Here is a 9,106-nt window from a genome sequence, read left to right as displayed (position 1 = left end):
TTAGCAGGGATGTGACTTAGTAAGTCCTCTTCTGATTCCACTTCCATTTCAAATCTAGGAAACGGGCACACTTGTCTGTCTCAGTCCCCTCCATTGTATGAATTAAACTTCTGGTGCAGAATGGAGGTCTGCTTAAGTAAAAGGTAGGAATGCACAGAATGCTTTGAAGAGAGAAAAAGGCCAAGTCCGTGCTGCAGGCAGTCATGACCAGGATTCTTAAGCCCTGTGAGAAACCAAGCTGTACAGGATTCCGTTCGAGCACTGGCTACTCTTGGTTGCATTCACTGACCACTTCGAGTGAAAGCAAAGTTCAGCTTTCCGAGCTAAGCTGTGCACCTGAATGCTTTGGAAACTTGTCTTCATTTTATTTTCTTTCAAACCCCTTGCAGCCTGCTGACCAGGTAAAAGAATAGGACATATGGTCTTTATTTAATTCCTTCATGCTCACCGCCAAGACAAGAGGAGGTTGAAGGGTGAAGATCTCTTGGCTGTCTCCAATGCTTTGCTTTAATCTTGCTTTATTTACTAAGAGCTAATAAAAAATCTGAAGTGCTTAACTCTCAAGTGTTGTTTTTCTTCTGGGCATTGGTATTTGATTTGTTCCTTGGCCTGAACCCCCCGCTCTTTTTACTGCTGAATGTGCCATTGTGAACCTTCTCTTTAATGCTGCATTCAATCTCCTTTCTTTGATATATTTTTAGCTCCTAAAAGTGTGCTTTTTTCCACTCTTATTCAAACGACTTTAAGTTATTTTGAAATGTAACCGCATTGGATTTTTAAAGTAAAATAATTATAAAACTAATATTTACATGAAAAATTTTGGAAAAAGAAATCACTTATCTTGCTGCCCAATTGCAATTAGCTCTTTATTATTCTCCTTTAAAAATGTATTGCATTTTGCACACTGACAGAGAGTGCATAGAATTCTGCCCAAATGTCTTTCACTCCACATTATCCTACCCCTGTGGTTCCGTATTTGCTAATTCTGCAGGTTACTAGGGAAGATATTCATGTGACATTGCCTCAACTGACGTAGCCCGTCTGGCTATCGATAGGACATCTAGATTGATAATATCGATTTCTAAGGCTATGCGCCCAAGGGCAGGAGCTTTGTAAAGGAATCAAACCTGCAACAAATTAACATACAAGGGCTAATAATGTGTGGGGTTTGGGATATGAAAATGACAAGTTCTAAAAACTTTGTGACTAATAATTCAACAAGAACAACTCTCTTTGGTTACTTTCAGGACCTATAGCTGTAGGCTGGGGAAGTGAGCACGGATTATGATAGGAGTATTCGCATCCTTAAAAAAAAAAATACTAATGTAATTATCTATCCCCATAGAATCAATTTCCTGGCATATCTTTTCCGAAATTTTTCCTGAAAATGTGATTCTTGGTATTCAACCTGCAGGTGAAACTAATCATACTGATATCAAAACCTTTACTATTTGGACAAAGGTAAATATTTCCTCATCCATTGCATAGTGAGTAGCCTTTTTAATATCTTCCCACATTCTGATATTTTATTTGGAGCTTTTAAAAAATTGGATTGCTCTTCTAAGAGGTTTGTATTTCTCTACAGGCAATAAAAATGGAAAATAAGACCTTGATAAGTCTGATCAAGCCTGATCACCTTGTTTTTGGTAACCAGGAAACTGTAACATAGACAAAAGCATGCTGTTAGGCCTTTGTAAATTACTCACTGCACTACCTCCTTTTCAACACTGTGCTTCTTATATATCAATTTTCTTTCTCTTAGAAATCCTTTTAATTTGTTAATAAAATACTTAAAATATATAGAGATCCTTGAGATTCTTGATATGGTCAACTCCTAGTCAAACACATTTTTCAATACCAAAACCCTTTAATAGTGTTATGAATTAATTACTTTTTCCTTGCTCACTCCATTTTTATGTCTTTTTTTCTCTTTTAATACATTTTCTTAAACTCTATTTTATTTTATAATAAATATGACTGTTTTGTTTTGGTTTGGTTATGTAAATTGGGGTTTCCTTGGGTATCTTTAAAAAATCCCATTATTCTAAAATATTCTGTTACTTTATGTGTTTCTCTTGTGAGCAGCGTATAGGTATATTTTATTTTTTATTCAGTCTCACAACCTTCACGTTCAATAAGAGTATCAATGTTTTTGCATTCATTTTTACTGACCAATTAAATTGATACCATCTTCTGTTTCTCTTCTTTTTCTTCTTTGCTATTATTTTTGTTTTCCTTTTCTGCTTCTGTGGGATTATAGGCTTTTTAATCCACTCTTCTTTTAAAAAGATACAGTTTGCATTTATATTATTTCAGTGGCTACTCATGCATGTTGACATACAGAGCAATTCTCAATTTGTCTAACAACTTTAAGGTTAGTTGGTAGTCCCACACTTTTCCAGAACACACCAAGGACTTTAATGCCCTAAATAACCATAGAAACTTCCACCTCCTCTATTTTATCACTGTTTATAATTTTACTTTTATCTCTTTCAAAAAAAAATAAACTTAATTCTTGCCAGTTATGTCTACTTATATATTTTGTTTCTTGTACCCCCACATTTCCTTCTGAGCTTACATTTCCTTGTACAGAAGCCCCTCCCTCCTTGTTACTTTGGTGCAGGTCTCTGGCGGGGGATAAATTCACTTAGCCTTTGTGTAACTAAAAATGCCTTTATTTTGCTTTTGCTTTTGAATGAGAGTTAACTGGGTATAAAGCCTTCGGTGGACATTTACCATCAGCACTTGGCGGCTATTAATCCATTATCTCCTGGCATCTATTTCCAATTATGAAGAGATGTGCTGGTCTCTGGCTGCCGACAGTCTGTTCTCTGTCTTCTCTCTGGCAGCTCTTAAGGCCTTTTGTATATTACCCTTCATGTTCTGTAGTCTCATTACAATGTGCATAGGTATGGATTTATTTTCACTTGTTCTCCTTGGTACTTGGGGCGTTCTTTTAAATACAGGATTCATACCTTTCTCCAGTGTAGATATTTTTTAGCTATTGTAACAACCGTTTCCTCCATTCTCAGCTTCTCACTTTTCTGACACCACTCCGAAAGGATTGGGGGTGGGTGTTGTGGTACCTCGTGACAGCCTGGTAAGGGTGGAAGTCTAAGCCCTTCATCCTGCCTTTGCCGGGGGGTGAGGGAGGGGGTGAAGCTGCAGTCTTTTCTGTGGTGTTTGGCTATCGGAGAGTGGTTTGTGTCTAAAGGTTCTTTATGTTGTCAGTTTGCCCTTTTCCTGGTTCTTTGGCTAGAGAGAGAAGGCTTTTTTTTTTTTTTTTTTTTTTTAATCTCTGTCTGTTGGCATTTCCAGGCATCCAGGCTGATGCAAAAAGAAAACCTCATGTGTCGAGGTCCCTAGTCAGTCTGCCTTCTCTTCTCTACTTTTCAAAGTATTGTCATGTTTGTTTTCTGTGTAATGTCCTGAGTTTTTAGTTTTACTTGCCTGGAGAAATAGGGAAAAGAATGTCTACTACTGTATCTTCCTGGAAACGAAACCTATGTATTTAGGCTTTGTCAGGCTTCTCTATAAATTAATTTTAAGGGGGAAGAGCTTAAATATTGATTTAATTATTATTTTTGGCTGTTCTTTGCATTAGATTTCTTCACCTGTCTTTACATTTTGATTTGCAAGATCATGTGGAGAGGGATATGTCATTTTTATGTCTCTCTTGCTCTTTCCCTTTCAACGCTCACCAATCTCTTTCGAGTAATTTTGTTTCTTTCTCCAGACCCTGCATTACAACTCTAGAACCAGGTTTAGAATGTAATTTGGAGCCTATGCCCTTTGCAGTGAGATAGAGATCCCACAGACCTGGGCCCTGAGCTACCTGGTAATCTGGTTAAGCTTCTTGTTAACCAACTATGCCTGAGTCTTTCCACTGGCTTGGCCCACAGGCAGTTATGAGCTATGGCCCCAGGCAGAAAATGGCAGAAAGGTTTTGTGTCTCCTTTCATTAGTCAGGGAAGAGGAAGTCCCATCAGCCTTAGCTGTTAGCAATGAGCCTATCTTAGTGCATCTCAAGTGGAGATGGAGAACCAGAGAGTACTTTAGGTCTCCCTTATTGCAGAAGGTCAACTGTCTGCTCTCAGACCAGATTCCAAGAAGTCTCTTGCTTCACCTCTGCCTACCATTTTTGCTTCTCTATTTCTGGACCATGGAAACGGTACCCTCATTACACGCTCTTTCATTTTTATTTTCTTGAAATCTTTTTGGTATAGGATTGCCACGTGCTGGGAGTAGAAACTGTACCAAAGCATGAATTTCCTAGACCATCTAGATGGAAAACATACCTCTTTCTTAAGCATGTTTTGGAAACACTTGGGGGAAATGGTTTATGTAAGATAACGAGCTCTAAAGTCCAAAATTAGCTCTGATTAAGTGAGTTTCATGATAGAACCAGTTCTTTTTAAGTGACATCATATACTTATTAGCCATTTTGATATATAATTATGCAGTTCTCTTACATCCCCCTTTACTTCAAGCCATCATCCAAATATGGGTAGATGATAACTTTTGGCTAAATTGTTCTTCAGTATTATTGGGTACGTATGAGCCAAATGTTCACTATGATTAAACTTAATTTCTTGTCAACTTTTTTTTTCTAGTGTTAATAACTGTCCTATTTCCCAGTCCTTTTACCTACGGTTAATTCTTCCAATACAGTATACTATTATGGCAATCCAGATTTCCATGCAATCAAATCACTCAGTTCATGTATCAGTTATTTTTCTCCTTTATGACTTCCGGTCTAGTACCCTACATCTTCATGTTCCAGTGGGACCTGTTACTTTCTTGGACTTCTAAAACAGCTGCCTTCTTTGAAAGTTCTCTTTACCATCAACCTTCTCCTCTTTCTTGTGTTGTATCTCCTGCCTTCTAGGACCTCATCTTTTTCTTAGTTCCCTGTAGCATGACCCATTCTAAGGTTCCTAAAGAAAGATGCATTAGCGATACCTTTTTAAAAATATTTGTTTTGCTTTCATTTCAAATGCGTAATTTGGCTAGTACAACATTCGAGGTTGGAAATTATCTTCCCCTAGAATTTCTGGAATTTACTTCTTTTTCTTCCACCTACTGAAGTTTCCAAAATAGTTTTCATTCCTGATCTCTCATTAGGACCCAACTTTTCTCCCTGGAATATCTTACGATCTTCTTATCATTTATGTTCTGTAATTTCACAATGATGTACTGGGATGTGGGTCTTTTTTTAATCTTTCAACTACACTCTTAGTGGGGCTTTTCAATCTGGAGATTTATGTACTTGAGTTCGATGATTTTTTTCTTGAATTAAGTAGCACAGCTAAACTCCCTTTGGAATTTCGTTCTTCCTCTTTGCTGTGGTCTAGATGTTTGTGTCCCTTCAATTTTCATATTTGAAATCCTAATCCCTGAGGCAACAATATCAGGAGGTGGCACCTTTGGGAGGTGATTAGGTCATGAGAGAAGACTCTGCATGAATGGGATGAGTGTCTATTAAAGACATTCCATAGAGTTTGCTGGCCCCTTCTACCACATGAGGACATAGCAAGAAGTTTTTAGTCTGCAACCTGAAAGAGAGCCGTCACCAGAACCTGACCATACTGCTATTCAGATGTTGGACTCCTAACCACCAGAATGGTGAGCAATACCTTTCTGCTGTTTAGAAATCATCTAGTCTATGGTATTTTTGTTACAGCAATCCGAATGGAATTATGAGAGGAAATGGAATTTTGTCTTTCCCTTTCTAGAGGGAAGCAGGGCCGGGTTGGCTGATTGGGATGGTCTGTACACCCGGAGCTTTATAGGTCACGTGATGTGTCAGTAATTCCTTTGGTCAACATGTGAGGAACCTAAGAAAGATGGTAAGTGGGGTGTGGTTTGGGCTCCTGTCCAATTGGTCTTCCTACAGAGTAAGAGGATCCCAGCAAAAGATCACCAGGACTCCAGGGCATCTCACTTTGGGATTTTCCTGAAAACAGAGTCTGAGATAATGACTTGAGTGGAGTTCATTTCAGAGGTGGTATTTGGAACAGAAGTGAGGGAATGAGGAAAGAGACAGGGAAGGGAGAAAAAGCCACAAAAGAAAGAGTTACTGAGTTGGTAAACAGTGTAGGCGACCAGGGCACAAACCCAATTAAGTTGTGGGTGTGCATATGTGTGTGTGTGTGTGTAAAAGAGTATTACACAGCCATCAAAAATAATGAAATCTTGCCATTTGCAACCATGTGGATGGAGCTAGATTATGCTAAGCGAAATAAGTCAGAGAGAGAAAGACAAATACCATACAGTTTCATTCATATGTGGTCTTGAAGAAACAAAACAGATAAACATATGGGGGGGAAGAAGAGGGAAATAAACCATAAGAGACTCTTAAAGACAGAGAACAAACTCAGGGTTGATGGAGGGAGGTTTGTGGGGGAGGGGCTACATGGGTGATGGGGGTTAAGGACACTTGTGACGAGGGGCACCGGGTGTTGTATGTAAGTGATGAATCACTAAATTCTACTCCTGAAACCAATACTACCATATATGTTAACTGACTAGAATTGAAATAAAAATGAAAAAAAAAGACCATCTGGGGAACGAGTAGAACAGTTCTCAGAAACATTACATCAAGTGAAATGAAAGTAAGCAATTTATCTATTGATTCTCACAGCCCCTTTTATAAGGGTCAGCTCTGGGACCATTAACATCCCCCTTACACTTCAGGGCAGTGGCTGTTCAAGGCCGAAAGTGCCTCTGTCTGTCTCCCGCCCCCTGCTTTGGAGAGAGAGAGCCCCCAACAGCCAGACAAGGCAATGCTGACAGTGAGATGTGGCACGCTGGCAGAATGCACGGAATGTTTATCCCAGCTTCAGGGAAAGCAACCCTGATACACAGCGCTGGTAGAACGACATGACATCAGTGACCAAACAGGACAGAGCCGCACCTGCCTAACTCAAGGGCATCAAGGTCCCAGGGTTCAAGCAGAGATCTTCCAAGGAGTCCACAAAAAGGCCCATGTGACGAACCCCCCCCCAAAACCAAAACAGCTTTAAACATCGGCTGGGCATAGAGAGAGCAAAGCCGGCATTCCTTTCCCCCTTCCTTTTGCTCTTCCTCGGTATGCCCAGATCCCTGGGCCATCTGGCCAACATGCCAGGGGACCACGGAAGGGGAGAAATCCGAGTCTGTGCCCCCTTTCTCCACTGGAGGCTTCAAGCCTGGGAAAGCAATGAAGTGCTTGCTGCCTTTAAATCAAAGTTCAGCCTTTTCATTAATATCCTGGATTGGACACTGATTTGCAAACCAAGACTGTTTGTAACTCCATAACCATAAGAGCTACATGTTACCTAATAACGACCAGAAACATTTTGTCTTGGGGCAGAGATAAATCAAGCATGGGAGATAAATAAAGTCACTCTTTGATCGCAGCATCGCAGCATCGGCTGTCCTTATTTGATCTCCGTCTGTCAGGCCATTTTAATGAAATAAAATTCATCTTTGTTTCACGCCTCCCCCCCCCCCCCCAGGATGACCCTAGGTCCGGAGCCCGCCCGTCCCTCCCAGGCATGTAACACCCTCCTCCGTCAAATTCTATGCTCCAGCCACACTGTGATTCTGTCACTTCCTGCAGGGAACTCGAATGTAGCTCTTCTCAAGTCCTTCATAGTATTGTTCTTTCTCCCCTCCTCCTACCTTCCACCTTCTCTTTGACGCCACCTAATCACTTAGCACTCACTGGATCTCAACTTGAATGTCGCCTCCTCCAGGAAGATCTTCCCCAAGCATCTAAGTCTGTATCACACGTCATTCAGGTGCTCCATCCTTCCTAGCATCTGTCGCTACCATATTTCCTTGTTTACTTTGCACTGCGCTCTGTGCCCTCACTCACTACCACAATCTCTGTAAGACGCAGTCATTCTGGCTCACCTGTGCAGCACCAGAAGTCAGCATAGCGTTAGGCCTACGGTGGGAATGCCTGTCAAATGAAATAATTTGTACGTATATGTTCATAAAAGATCTGACACACGTACACAAGTTAAGCCATAAATATTTTTAAAACGCAGCTTTGCAGAAAAGAATAAAATGATAAGACATTGGAGCCATACTGGGAAAGTCAGGATTTATGGGGGCTCTATACTTCTCACGATAGTGTTTCTCAAAGTGTGGCCCCTAGACCAGCAGCATCACTGGGAAACTTGTCAGAAATGCAAATTCCCAGCACCTCCCCACATTCAGAAACTCTGAGGGGGGGAGTCCAACACCTGTGTTTAACAAGCCCTCCAGGGCATGCTCAAGTTTGAGAACCCCTGCCCTAATATTTGAAATGCCCCTCCCTGCAAAGTGCTGAAGTCATATTTGGAAGGAGGAGATGATGTCTATTAAACACCCCTGAAAACCAAGACCCATATGATCTCCTTCTTCTTGATGCTATTGAAGTTAACCATCCAAACTAAAGACCGTCCAACACAATCCATTACCAGAGGATTCAGCTGGAAAGGATTACAGCCAAGCAACACTGTCAACATCTACAAACGGGGTCCAGGTGCATGCATCTGGTACTCCTGGCTAGGAAATCGCTGGATTACTTGCTCCATTTAGTTCTACATTTTAACAGTCTGACATTTTAAAGTGCATGGCTGGGTTTTTAATCAGATGGGCCCATCTCTGTACCTATCTTGGCATGACGACTTACTTTGTGGGAGAGTTGAATTAGCAAGGGTGTTAAGCCTCAGGTTGGGCCAAAGGGAGAGGAAATGATACTTGAAATGTCTGGCCAATCCAAATGTGACCTCAAAATGTGAGATCGAAACCTCCAGGTGGACAGAGACAGCGAAGAGCCACGTAGAAACCATCCAAAACCTTCAGGGAATATTTGCTGATCCCTTCACCCAGGGACGCTGGATATTCTTAAAACACTATCAAGTTCAGGGAGATGAAAGGCTTGTATCTTAGACAGATTCTGTTGTATTCGTGAGGGTCACCAATGGGACAGACCAAGGCACAGGAAGGAAAATGCCTTTAAATGGAGCATGTAAGTATGTGTGCATGCATGAACACACAAACCAAAACACAAACAAGAAACGAAACAAGAAGAGCCAAGGAAAGGAAGGGAAAAGAGTGAAAATGTTGAGTT

General features: G+C 40.8%; 1 long non-coding RNA gene across 3 annotated transcripts; it reads left to right on the top strand.

Annotated features, from left to right (window-relative positions):
• Positions 1-249: 249 nt before the first annotated feature.
• Positions 250-7,400, top strand: LOC120233123. 3 transcript variants are annotated; one of them, XR_005528722.1, is made up of 6 exons: positions 250-401; positions 1,415-1,487; positions 2,261-2,374; positions 5,355-5,625; positions 5,736-5,849; positions 6,697-7,400. It is a non-coding gene; the product is annotated as an uncharacterized LOC120233123 (long non-coding RNA). The 3 variants fall into 3 exon arrangements; XR_005528723.1 differs by lacking the exon at positions 2,261-2,374; XR_005528721.1 differs by having other exon boundaries at positions 2,261-5,625.
• Positions 7,401-9,106: the final 1,706 nt, after the last annotated feature.

This window comes from Hyaena hyaena, unplaced genomic scaffold (assembly GCF_003009895.1).
Source record: "Hyaena hyaena isolate Hyena2069 unplaced genomic scaffold, ASM300989v1 scaffold_85, whole genome shotgun sequence".
Lineage (NCBI taxonomy): Eukaryota > Metazoa > Chordata > Mammalia > Carnivora > Hyaenidae > Hyaena > Hyaena hyaena.
The sequence above is the reverse complement of the archived record's forward strand: the minus strand, read 5'-3'. Positions and strand labels throughout refer to the sequence as shown.